Below are 14424 nucleotides of genomic sequence, written 5' to 3' on the forward strand. Positions count from 1 at the left end.
CTTTGTGAATGTGGTGAATTGTGTGATTGAGATATTGAGTTGAGTGTTGTGTTAGTAATATGTGAAGGATTGAATGTGTAGTATGATAGAGGAGTGTGGGATTGGATATTTTGAAATTCTTTGCTCTTAATGTATTGATTTGTATTTTGTGAAGTATCATGTCTATTTGAAATAATTGTTAAAAATCAATATGTATTTCAATTTATAGAAGAAGCATCTTGTTTAAACCTGTTTTTTAATTCCATTGCTTAAAACTCCTCATTCATGAATTGGATTTTATCCTCTTTCTGCTCAATAAAAACTTTATAAAAAAAAAAATCAATAAAATGTTATATATTGTTGTACCCCTTGGTGTGACTGATCTTCTCTGCACTTAAATTGCTCTGGTGACAGTGTGTGTATTTAAGGACCCCTCTCTGGGGCCTTGTCTCATTCATTCGGGCAGGCAGTTCCTGCTGTAGATAAATCCTTAAACTTACCCTAGATGGTTTGTCTAATAGCTCAAATCCTACACAGAAGGGGAAAGGATGCAGATGTAAAGTCCATTAACATAAAATAAGGAAATGAAAAGAAATGAAAAATGAAAATGGTTCGGTAAAGATGGCTTCAGTCCATCAGCTACTGACTGAAGCATTAGCAAAGCAGTACAAAAGAGAAAGCTCTTAGTAATCATCAAAAATAGATCAGCATAGCATCCTCTCACAAGTTGCATAGAAAAATGATGGTGATGCCCCTCCTTTGGGGTCTCTTCTTTTATAAAGTCTCAAGCAAATTCCTGTGATATAGCATCACACCACCACCGAAAGACTGTCCTATGCTCAAATTCACATAACGTCATCAAAGACACTTGCAACAGTGAAAGGCTTTCCCATGCTGTTCATGAGAAACTAACGATTTGAGAGTCTACAAAGGCCTAATATCAGTGAAAAAGAAATACATAATATCCATCTATAGCACCAGCTGAACTCCTGTTCCTACAGGAATATTTCACTGTGAAAATTGAAGAAACATTTAGGAATGTGAGGGGAGAGGATGTGGTCTAGCGGCTAGGGCGGTCAACCTCAAATCTGAGGAGCCTGGTTTGAGTCTCAGCAATGACGCTCAACATCTTGTGATTCTGGGCAAATCACTTAATCTCCCCGTACATAGCAAAAATGAATCTGTCCTTGTGTAATTTAACTGGTGCTGGTGCTAATTTAAAGCACTGTAATACCCAATACCTTCGGGTCAAGTTCGCACTATATAAAACAAACAAAAAATAAATCAAGATATATACATGTACAGCGCAAATAAAACAACATTTCACTAGTTGTAAATGGTCCATTGTATTACGTCAGGGGAAAGATCAGCATTTTCGAAAAAGCATTTTCGAAAAAGCCTTTAAGTTAACATCACACATTTTAAAATTAAACAAACTCTAAATCAATGCCAAATATAGTGTTATAAAATCAATTCAAACAAGAAATAAGTAGAACCGTCACCAGATAATATTACATGGAAATAGCTAACTTTAGAAATACCCTAGTACCACAATTTTCCCAGCCTGCATATGTATATATTTTTCTAAGCTCGTACTACAAAATTAGTTTTTCACTTCACATAAACTATAGAATCTTTAGTATTATTATGCCACATTTCAAGATCGTACATCATTTCTACACATTTTTGCACCGACATTTCTAAATGTGTGTTCTAACAAAAAGCATTAGAAACACTAGGCCACTTTATTAACCGCAAATTTCATCAGTAAACATTAATAAACATATTCATAAGAAACTCTTATTAGTGCAACTCGTTTACATGTCTTAATATTGTTTTGTATGTTTGTTTCTTTATCTTGCATTTTAAAGCCCACTTTATGGTGCTCCTACTACACTTCTCAGTTTTTTATGTGTCACTGTGTTTAACGTGTGTGAAGTGCAATTTCAGCTTTTCGTGTCTTTAATCAGTAAATGTGTTGTGTATTATGATTTTTAAAATCATGCTTCATCAGCGCCATTGGTCAGCCTGGTCCTTCCTTCTATTGTATTCTGGTGTTGACCAGCTTGGTCCTTCCTCCTGTTGTATCAGACTTGATCTGTAAATCCATCCTCATGTTATATCACAGCAGCCTGGTCCTTCCTCGTGTGGTACCCTAGCATTGATTAGCCTGATCCCACCCCACAGTGCACCATAGACCAGTTTTGATTTCACTGGTTGGCCCTCAAGTACTACCATGGCAATGCTCCCCTTTGGGATTCATCAGTGTTTTTCAGACTGATTATTCCTCATGATGTTACCATTATTGCTCAACCTTAAACTTCTAGGTTAACCACAGCTTGGTGTTGATCACACTCTTCCACATTTTGTACCTCAAGTTAGCTCAGTATCATTGTCCCTCCTGGTGTATCCCTGAATTGAGACCTGCCGGTGAGTTGGCGCTATATAAACCGAAGCTAACAATAACAATTGATCAGGCTGATTGTCCTGCAGTTGACCCCAGTGTTTATCAGCCTTTTTCTCTTTTATATTTCCCCTCCTCATTGATCAGCCTCGTCCCTCCTGATGTACCCCTTATTAGTGCTGGTGAGACTGATTCTCCCTCCTATTTTACCTGGCATTGATCACTTTGTTTCTCGTTGCTGTTGTACGGCAGGTGCTCATCAGCCCGCGGCTGTTGAGTGCAGCAAATATAGTGTGCTTATTCACTTAACAGACTATGACAGCGGAGCTTGGTGGCTCAGGCCATTTCTTGTTTCCTTTTGTGTTCCTGTTGACAGCATGACAAGATTGCTATCAGCACGCACAAAGCAGCCTAGGAAATCAAGCCAAGTGTTACTGTTGAGCAATGCATTACTTGTAACCGTGTTACTGAGAAGAGCACCTGCATGCTGATACCTTTGAATGGTCGTAATTACTACGCTGTCAGCAGTGATGGATTGGAGATGTTTCCTTGGACGGGATTCACTCCCCGAAGCCACTATGATATCTCAGTACTTGGAGCATGCGGTGTACATACCCTATGTTCTCCATTTCTATAAACTGCTCTCTGTAGCCCTACATTTGTCTTGGCTTTCTACGGCTGCTGGTACTATCAATAATAGTCGAAACAAGGTGGTGAACTGTTTTGCATAGACTGTAGTTCAGTGAAATAATTGCATTGGCTTGTTTCATTCAGCCACAGCCTGAACCTTTTGTTTATCCATTTGCCAAGTGTCTGAATACAGACAGTGCCCATTTGTACAGTTTGTTACAAGAAGAACTGGGGACAGAGGTTGAAAATAAGCTGAAACCATATTCAGGAATAACATCGTTGGGATAGAAAATTTGTGGCAATAGATTAATAGAGACATCTAATACTTCCATAGACTGTCATATATAACATAACTCTTGCAGCACTTGTCAGCTAAGATGCTGTCACCTCATTGATTGCACCATTGTACAGTGACACAGCTCTTCTTGTTCTCTGTGTCATCACAGATCCTGGAGAAGTAGGGGGGAAAGTTGTTGCTTTCACTGGTGGCTCTCTAGATGCACCTGAGTCTTCCACTCCAGGAAGGCAGAGGAGAAACCACTACTGCAGCATCCCCCCAGCCTTTTCTACTTGGTACAGTTGAGACCTGTGGAAAGAAGGTGTGTGTGATGATGTTTTGACAGTGCATCTGTCAGTCTGATTTGCTGCACAGACCGATCTCTGCTGCTGCTCTTTCAGAGTCGAAAACAACAGTTGATGGACAGAATGCAGAACAATGTCTTACATTCACCCCCGTACAGAGATCGGGGCCTAAATCTATCGTTTTTTTGCTCACCACACCACCCCAGTTCAAACATGGCCATATGCAAATCAGCCTTGACCCTGTTCCTCATGGGAACAGTCCAGCCCGAACTGCCAAGCCATGTCTTCCCTGGACCGGAATCAAGCATCCTAGGAGTGGTTTCTGGCTATCAGCCGTCATCAGCCAAGATAGCTTGACTCCAGTGGCGTGGTGGAGAGCACGGGACTCACGTCTGAGGTTACCTGTCCCACTCGGGGTGACAAATGCAAAAACAACAGTTGATCAACAGAATGCAGAACAATGTCATACATTCACCCCAGTACAGAGATCTGGGCCTATATCCATCGTTTTTTGCTCACCACACCACCCCAGTTCAGACATAGCCATATGCAAATAAGCCTTGACCCTGTGCCTCATGGGAACAGTCCAGCCCAAACTGCCAAGCCATGTCTTCCCTGGACCGGAATCAAGCATGTCTTAGCCCACCACAAATGTACATGCATATTCCGATAACATTCACGTTAACCGTACCACCATTACGGTTACACCTTTGCAGCCTTTTATCGTCTCCACTGCACCTTATAAATTGGCAAATAACCTTTCATTGTGACAATTAACTACCATGCTAAGACTCTTTTCTGTATGTTTGTCTTGTCATACATGTTGTATGTCCAGTTATGCTTGGTGAGGGAATCCCCCTTGCACACATATAGCACCTTAGAGAGTGCTTCACATATCTCAATCAACACACTCACTTAAGTATGAGATTGCACCTTCACTTTTTTTTTACCGTCCTGAGGAAAGCCAGTATTAAATTCAAAGGCCTCGCTGAAACATGTAGACCACACCTGGATGTAGTAGGCCCTAATATCATCTCCTCGCTGATAAACGAATATGTCCCCACCAGAGAGCTTCGTTCCTCTTCTAAGTCTCTCCTTCAAATCCCACGTTTCAAACGTAAAAAGTGGGGTGGAGCCTATTTCTCCACCTTGGCTCCTCTATTCTGGAATTCCCTCCCCGACCACCTCCGCTTTGCCACTCATTATCTTTCTTTCCGCAAAGATCTAAAAACGTTCCTTTTCAAACAGGCCTTCTCCGTGTAAACTGGCCTTTTCTTGCCCTACGACAGGCTTATTTTGCCCCAGTTGCTGGACCCTTCACTAGCGCCAAGAAACCGTACGGTGAACGTTGCGCTTTATAAATGTTTTAAATTGGAAATTGGAATATATACTCCGACCACATCCACCAGCCTTTTTTAAAGGCTAACAGAGGCCCAGTTATTAATGTTTAATTAACCCTCGGGTACTGGGACCACTGTATAGCTTTTTTAACCATCAATATTCACGTCACCACACTGCACACTGAGTTACATACCTGCTCCGCTGTAATCAGGCGTCGTAGGACACCCGGGACACCCTCGGTGTTACTGGGTGGGCCCGATGATTAAGCATGCCACCAACTAGGTTGATGGGTGAGGGCTTCATGAAAAACCTAATGGTTTGTACTTCGTCATACAGTTCTGAGTCCTGTTAAACAATTTTCACAATAGGCTAGTCCTTTTTGATTACATATAATCCCTGGGGATACGGACTAGCTACCTAGTCCTCTCTCTCTTCTCTGATAAAGAGCATAATGTGTAAACTATCATGGCAGGGTATGCTTTTTACACAGAGTAATGTGGAAACCGTCATGGCAGGGTATGCTTTATACAAGGGGATATGTGTAAACAGTCTTGGAAGGGTGTGCTTTATGCAAGGGGATATCTGTGAACCGCCATGGCAGGTTTTGCTTTATACAGAGAGTAATGTGTAAACCAACATGGAAGGGTGTGCTTTGTACACAGTAGTACTGGGAAAACAGTCATGGAAGGGTGTGCTTTGTACACAGTAGTAATGCGGAAACAGTCATGGAAGGGTATGATTTATACACAGAGTAATGTGGAAACAGTCATGGAAGGGTATATGTTTTATACACAGAGTAATGTGGAAACAGTCATGGCAGGGTATGCTTTATCCACAGGGGTAATGTGGAAATCGTCATGAAAGGGTTTGCTTTATACATGAGGTAATGTTATATGTCTTTTATTTTTAATAACTTTTAATTTAGTGTTCTAACATAGCTGTACACCATTTTAGAACGGTAAATGTAAAAAATGCCAAAATAGCCTTCAGTGCATCACAGCACATGCATACCCACTGGTGGGTATCTTGTAATGGCTTTTCTTTAATGGAAAGCTCATTCCAAATCATTTCTCTCATTCGTTGGAATACATGCTTTGTGAGGTACTGATGGCTGTTTTGGCATGTTAATGCCATTGAAGAAGGCATTGGCAAAGGCTTCTAAAGTTACCAAGATTACTAATAGGAAGAATGTAAACGTTTTCTGCAACTGCATGTCTTCTTAAACCAGTAAAATATCCAGTGAGTGCGCCACAAAGGCTTTACATCTTGGAATAGCTTTATTTAAATTGAAAACCAATTCCAAATGTGCCTCTTCATTTGTAAGAATGCATGCATTGTGAAACACTGGTGGCCATTTTGGCAAGTTAATGCCAATTAAAAAACATTGCCACAGCCTTTTAGAGCCAATTTTTTTTTTATTGTCTAGCATGCAATAATAATAAAATAAAAACGCAAAATTATGAATCATGTACCTATCATGCAACATTATAGGGTGCAATAGCATGCTTGATGATGAATTACAGAAGGAGATGCATTGGTGCATCCTGCAGTCCAAGAGCTGGACCACGGGCATGCACTACCCAAGGGCCCCCTCTCTAACCCGCCCATCCTTTGTTCAACATAGCTGACATACCAGCAAAACATTGCCAATATATTTTTGGCCGGAATTGGGCAACAAAAAACTTGTCTGAAACTCCATCTCTTGTTTAAGGAGGGCATTTAAGGACCATGGTCAGCCTGAATCAGCGAGGACCAATTTGTTGGCCACATATACTAGCAGTATTTTGTATACGTGACCAAAGAATGATTGTTCTACAGATTACCAAGGTTACTAATGGGCGGGGCTTAATGTGTTTCTGGAGCTGCAGGCCTGTGTTTCTGCAGGCCGCCAGAAGGAATATACCAGGGGAGAGTGCCAGACTACATGATTGAAGTGCGCAGAAGCATGCCTGCAGAATTTTAGCTTGAGTTGAACTTTTATAACCACATCCCACACACAGCCAGGTAGAGGCTTGTCATCTAGGCATTCACAATACACCTGATATACTTGAGGGCCAGCGGCTTAGCATAACTTTTATAAAAGTCCACAGAGAGCTAGTGGGGACCAAGGTCTAACTGTTAGATGTTTAATCTCAGTTCTATTGATGGGACCACACTTTGCAAACCCTACAGATCTCTACCTTACAAGCCTCCCAGAACATGCTGCACTTACTAACAGACCCATCACATCTGTTTGCCAACAGCTCAAGGACCAGATTGAAGCCAGCATAACTTACAATCACTGCATTACAGTACTCAGTGAAAAACCTGCCAACCGGCTTGGAAAGATTGGGTGTATCAACATTGGTATATCAACACATAACCCCCAGTGGTATCCAGGGAAGGGAACTAGAGGCTTCGGAGTCTCTAGGGTGAGCACAGGAAGGCACTTCTAATTGTTTAAGCGGGGGCCCGCAAGAATAGTGAGTTAAAATCCAATTTAATCTCCCACATTTCATTTAATTGTAGGGTGTATTACTTGGTATTAAAATCTGGGTTGTCGGGATTAGGTGACCCATTACCCCATCATTACTGTTACCGTCGTCTACATGTTTCTGCCCACAGCATTCTTCAGGACGAAAGACGGGCTCCTGGTATTGCAATATAATACTAAATTCTGCCTTCTTGTTTGGGCGACCTGTGTCTACCTCTAACCTAACGTATGATTCTTAGATACCTGTGGATACATAAATATTTTTACAGATCAATATTTGGGTGCCTAATTTATAAGTTGGACATAAGTAATGCTACATATATATTACATTATTTACACTTTTTTGCATGCTAGTGTGATGTTTTGTGACACTGCAAACGTGAAATTATTAGAAAAGCATTTCTCAATTTGATTGGTAAAACACTTCCACAGTCCTACCCTGATGTAGGGTCTTTATTGCCCCATGGGAGGAGGGTTCAGGGACCCCTTGTAGGCACACTCTAAGGAAAGTAAATATATTTTAAATGTTTTTTTTTTTTTTTAGAGGATTAGATTAAGTTATAACCTCACACATATGCTTGCTTGGAAAAACACTGTTCTCTCACGCATACTTACTTCCTCAAGGTACGTCCCTCGCCGTACACCTAGACATGACTGCTCCTTCTCCCCTACGATGTCTGAATGGAGGTTTCGTGGGCGTATATATAGGTGTCCAATTATCATGGGAGTAGGTACATGCGTAGCACCTGTAGCAATAAGGTCTGCGCGATGTTCTCTTTTCTAGCTCCGGTGTCCCGTGCGTTGCTCGCCGGCGGCCACGTGATGCCGTGGTGGCTTCCCCGGGCATGGTGCGCTGGTTTCTGAAGCATCCATATGTAGCACAATTAATCAGATGTTTATTAGAGATGTTAACCATTATTTGAATGGCGCTTGCGGGTATGGTGCTATTCAGGGTGGAGAGATTTTATTTCAGGCAAAAAATAAATAAAATATGTATTTTCAATGGGAGTTTGTCTCTACACAATTGCGTGCAGATGGCCCTGTGATAGCTTGTTGATGCCATCTATATACAATTTTTTGAGTGAAAAAATTATTATTAGTGGGAGCTCGTCTCTGCACAGTTCCGTGTAGATGGCAATGTGTCAGCTTGTTAGGGCCTTCCACAATCAAGTGGCTGGGAGAGCCCTTTGTATTTGTCCGACCACCGACCCCTTCGCTGGCTCATGCAAATGAGAGGCGAAAATACCAAGTTGATAAGGTGGTCCATTTCCCTACAGGGGATGGACTTTAGGGTGGAACATCGGCCCGGAGCTGACCACGCCAATGCTGACGGTCTCTCCCGGTTTTTCCGCCTTAGTGACGAGAACTCCCTAGAGGTTGGGTAGCTCTCCCCACTGTCAGCTGGGGGGGACGCATGTTAGACCGGTCAGCCCTAGGGTGGTCTTTCCCTGTGATTTTTTTGCCCTTGCCTCATTTTTTCCACCTACTTTTTGTTGGCCCTTAGGTCTTCGGGCACCTTTTCATAGCTAATCTGTGTTAGGGTGCAGGTGCTCTCTACTTCCAACATGGCTGCCACTGGCCCCTGCTACTGCAGAGTGGTCTTTTTAGTGTAGCACCCTAGTTGCCAGGAGCAGGCTGGGTCACATACAATGTTGCAATGCCAGCCACCCAGCCCCTGTCCATAGTTAGAGTGGGGAAGCTCCTGGAACCTTCCAGAAGGAGGGCGGACCTGACTGTTCCCGCCTCAGAGAGTGGTCACCTGACCTGGGCATATATAAGCAAGGGAGGGAACTTTTTCTAGTCAGTTGGGGCATCACTGACCTGGGGAACCCACGCAGGAGTTTTAGGCGGGAGGGCCTAGTGAGGAACCTATCCTACTGGGAGTGACAGGATCTAGGTGCTGCCTCTTAAGCTGGGTGAGGTGTCCAAAGCTAGCCCCCTGATCTGGCCCAGTGGTAGGGAACCCCAGGGCCCATCTGCAGTGACTGAGGAGAAATTCTTCAAGCCTTCAACTCATCACCCCCCCCCCTCTTCCACTTCAAGAAACAAGCAACTAAGGGCGCAGAACCATCCAAGAGCCAAGAAAACTGCTTCCTGAGACCAGGTACTGGACTGTGCTGCCCTGCGCATCTCCTGCCTACAACTGGTCCTACCGGTCTCTCCCTGACTGAACTGTATGGCAAGCGCTATTATTTGCTCCCATCCTGCCTGCCCTGAGCTACCTGTGCCCTCGTGACTCTAGCGCTGAAGTCCCCTGTGAGGCACTGGAATTCCAAGGCGTTTTTCCTTCAGGGAACATCCTGCCTGCGAGGCGCTGCGCTGGCCCCCAAGCGCTCACCTGCTGTCCCCGAACACTGTGCCCAGAAGCGCCAATTGCCAGGCCAACTCACCGCCACGGCCCGAGCTGTCCGCGCCCTCCCGGGCGTCGTGGAATCTCCTCAGAGGGAGCGTGTGTCCCCCCTCGGCGGCCCCGTATGCCAGGAGAGGGCCGCCGGAAACCCTGAGAGGCCGCGCTGGGCCGGGAAGTATCCTCCTTCGTCTGCCCCAGCGCTCCGGTGAAGGGGCGCGCCATTGATCTCCCCTCGGCGGCCCCCGGTGTCAGGAGAGGGCCGCCGCAACGTAATCATTAGGCCGCTAGGCCTGGGGCCTTCCCCTACCTGCAGCACGTGATGGGGGAACTCCGGCCTCGTCTTCGGCCACGCCCCCCGCCACGCCGCGCAGCCATTGGCTGCCCCGATCCAGCCCTTCTTTCAAGGCCAGCACCCGGAACAGGCCGCGATTCATCGCGGAGGTGGCCCGAAGCTGGAAACGCCCCTCCGCTTGGTCCCGCAGTGTGTGTTTCTCGCCCCTGGCGCCGGTGCGCTGTAGCAGCGTTTGGCACCGCGTCAGGCCGCGAGAGGTCCCCCCACCGGCGGAAGCTTCTCCCGCCGACTCCAGCCTACGCAAGGGCCTCGGAGGGCCGAAGCAGAGAGGTAACCCCCTGGGGAGGAGGGCGGTAGGCCGAGTGAGGCCCGAGGTCGCCCCTCCCCCGGGGTTAACTGTGACTGGGCCCTGTTGGCCCCCTTTTGAATGTGCCTCAAGTATTTGGAGGCTGGAGGGTCAGACACTGTCTTCATTAGATCTTAATGCACCATATTTACAAGCCTGATATGTTCAACGTGTACCATATTGACAAGTCTGTTAATGAGAGGGAGAGTCACTCCACTGTACTGAATTTTCTTGCAGAGGTGGGCTTCCACAATATTCTGATGATCTGATCTGGGTCGCAAACCGATCTGTATTCACAAGAAGAAGGGTTTGTAGTTGCTGACTAAAGGCTGTGTTCTTTGAAGTTCCTTGTAAGACTGATAAATACTTGCTGATATGTTTTATTACTTTCTAGGAAGAGCGTCCATGAGAGGTTTGATGTGTTACTTACACGCAATACTATAGTCGCTTCTTGTAGGATCCTCCAGGTTTATATAATTACCCCTTTGCCTGTCAAAGAGTCTGATGCGACAGGCGGGGTAAGTTAATGCTTCATTGCTTAGATGAGCTGGTTATTATTTTAATGAAAAGTCTACTGCAACTGTTTAATGAAATTACCAATGCAATGCTCTAATTGAAAGCCTATATAAAAAATCTTGATTTTTCAAATACAACTACTGGTGTGGTCCCCATTATTGCGCCACTGTGTGTTTCATTGCATGAGTGTGTTAAGTGGCTGCTTTACACGTAAGCCCCTGGCTGCCTTCCTGCTCGAGCCATGCTACACCCCGGAGAACTGGTGGTCCCAGTTCTTACAGTAAGTATATGTTCTTGCACGATTGATATCCTCCTACCATTCCACTTAGTATGATGTACGCATGGATCCCACGTATATAGTCGTGTGGGTTTGGCGCTGTTCAACAATGGGTCTGTAAATATAGCAGGTAACATGGGATGATCCATGGTAAGCCATTTACCAGGAGGTAATGTTGTTTAACATTAGCAGCCAACTTATGCTGTCTAATGGGAGTAGATTTATGGACCATAAAGTACTCCGCCCTCTTGTATGTAGTAGTACGCAAATTACTGCTGGCATCTCCCAGTCGTGGCCCTGTGCAAGGACTAGTGTGTCTCCTGCAGCATACGGATATGGACCTCGGGCTCTCAGTATAGGATAGAAACTTCCTGTCACTGGTTGTGGCTTTTTGGGCTTTCCAGAACAACAAGTTTAATGAGCATTTTGATAGCTTGTTCTCAGCCAGATAACGGACATATTGATGGATAAGTTCTATGTCCAAAACCCAAACGAAACATAAGACAACACTGCTGGTCACTCCCTGGAATGACCCATTTGTAAACTGGAATTCTAAAACCTCACCCCCATCCCGGCAACCATAAGTGGGAATCTTCTCACTAACCAAACAAACTGAAATCAGAAAAACAGTACACAAACTAATGCATTATATTGTCCTTAAGAAAATTGTTGGTTGAGTGTTACACTGCTAATTAGCATCTTGGAGCATTGGGTTGTTATTGTTTCTACAGATGCAGAGTCTTCTAGTCATCTTCAACTCCCTTTACCTCCACCCACCCCTGAACCCTCAAGTCACTTATGCCTTGTTTTACCTATACCAACCCTGAGCCCTCAAGTCACCCTCAGCTCCCTTTAGCTCCACCCGCCGATGAACTCTCAAAATCACCGTCCCCTGCCTTTACCAACCCCTCCGCTCCCTTAACCTCTACCCACCCCTGAACCCTACAGTCTCCCTCACATCTTTACCACTAACCATACCTAATCCATAACATTACTTTTTTGAAATAATATAAAAAGTATGTCATTTAAGAAAAATAATTACCCACATTGTAAATTGTAAAATACTGTGCGGTAAAGTTATAAATACTTACCTGAATGATACTTACCAGTGTGGTAAAGATCCTGTATGGTAAAAGTAGCATGCAAAAGGCTGGTCCCTTTCAGCCAGGACACTTCCCCGATCCATTCTGAAACACTCTCCTGCCTTCACCCTAACACCCCTAAATGTTTTTGGGACACTGGTGGTTGTTTTATGCCCTTCAATATGTTTCACAGTTTTTTCTCTCTCTGTTTGCTCTCCACCCCACATCCTAGGTCTCGCCCTCAAGAGCGCATGCATGGTCGCTTATGAGATATTTTGTTTACTTACAGGGAGCTTTGAGACCGTCAATCTCTTACCATTGGTAAGCTTCATCGTCACTCATCTCCTTGGTCAGCAAGTGGCAGCTTCACTTACTCTTTGTCTGGTTTTCCCTAACCCAGAATATTTGCCGCTTTCAGAGGTACTTTCCCCCTCCCTCATTGTTAGTGCCCTGCTCCCCTAGTGTTGCTGCTTGTCCAGTCTGCCCCTACCCTTCCCCTATTGCTGCTTGACTGTACACCTGCCACTTCCTCTCCCTTTGTTGTTTGCCCCTTCTCGTTGTGCCAGAAAAAGTGTCCCACAAGTCATGCCAACGGGTTTCAAGATGCTACAAGGATGCAGACTGTGCTAACCCTCCTCCCCTCACCTGCTCCACCCCCCCTTCATGGCCTTTTTTACACCGTCTTCATGCGGGCCAACACGGCCAACTTGAGCTCAGACGTAAAATAATGTTTAAAAATTGTGTGAGGGCAGAGAATAATCCCATACTAAGAAAGAGGATCACTGCCCCTCACAAGCAACGTTTTTTTCTAACTTTCCGCCACACTGCGCACATAGCTAAAACAAATTGACAAAGCCAATAGCTCTACCATAGGTCAGACCCATTAGGTTTGCCAATACTTATATTGAACAAATCATTCTTTTTCCCCTTGGCATAGCATCATGTAATGAGCTCTTGGTTAAGTTTGCTTTGCCTTTTTTCCGCCTTTTGATTATGACGTCGTTACTGCTGCAGGAATTTTTTAGCAAGATGGGGAATTAGTGAGAAGAAGGTACCATTAAAAATGAGCTGCTACATTCGGTAATTGTGTTTATACTGAATCCACCTTTTCCTGCAGATTTCCCCTATCTCTGCCATCCACCTGGTAGGAATATACATATTTTATGTTATGGTGGTGTGTGATGCTGAGAAAAAGGTTGGAACTAACGTGTTTACTTTACACACATTTAGGGTTTTAAATACAGTGAGAATGCAATGCAGAGCCGTTCGGTCTTAGGGGTCTGCTCGGACCTTAGCGTGAATTGGAACAAATTATTCATTTTCACCTTGGCAGGTCACCGCAATGTCTGAAATTGGGCTGCGCTTTACTCCATTCTAGTGGCGCTTTATTCCTTTAAATACTAAGTACGAAAATTACACACTCATCACCATCTCTGACTTAGTGGCACTCGTTACCGAGTTTACTCATGGGTCGTGGAGCCATCATTAACACTTTCAAATTTTGCGGCTTGTTGCCACTGACACTGATCAATATGTGTCTGTTTTCTACTTTGGATAAAATCAATAAAACCATGAATGGCTGTTCATTGTGCATACCATGCAGATATTCTCACAGGTTAAGACATGATAATGTACACATGGCCTTGAGGAAATGACTGAAAGTCCATTATGTGCCAGGGTAGGTAAAAGGTACACGTTGTAACTAGGCACTTCTTTTTGTGACTTTGGCCTTCGGTGTGGGTACGTACAGCTGCCTCCTCAAGGCTACCAGTGCTGTGTCTGCAGACCTATTTTCAATGGGAACAATATGCCGTAGTCCGCACTGTGGAGCTATACATCTTTCCAACAAAATAGTATTATCCATTATATCGAGGAATCTTTCTACTGGCCGTAGGTAACCTCTTGAATTTCAATGCACCATGAATTAAGTTGAGTTGCCCATTAAATTATGGTTATAGATCGTTATCCCTTCAGCTCCACTTTGCATTGAATAGCAGTAGATTCCTCCCTTTAGTTCTAATTACTTTGATAATCCATCTCACTATGAGGTAGTCATTTGTCTTGTGAAGATAGATTCTTATCAGCTTAATTGATGCCCTTGAACTCACCTCGTTCCTGGAATTACAAGCGTATTTGTAAAAGAAGATTTTTT

At 44.3% G+C, this 14424-nt stretch overlaps 1 protein-coding gene across 10 annotated transcripts in view; it reads left to right on the plus strand.

Moving 5' to 3' along the window:
- GPHN (gephyrin) overlaps positions 1 to 14424 on the plus strand; it is a 1934090-nt gene that overhangs the window by 503374 nt on the left and 1416292 nt on the right. The window lies entirely within an intron of this gene.

This window comes from Lissotriton helveticus, chromosome 9 (genome assembly GCF_964261635.1).
Source record: "Lissotriton helveticus chromosome 9, aLisHel1.1, whole genome shotgun sequence".
Lineage (NCBI taxonomy): Eukaryota > Metazoa > Chordata > Amphibia > Caudata > Salamandridae > Lissotriton > Lissotriton helveticus.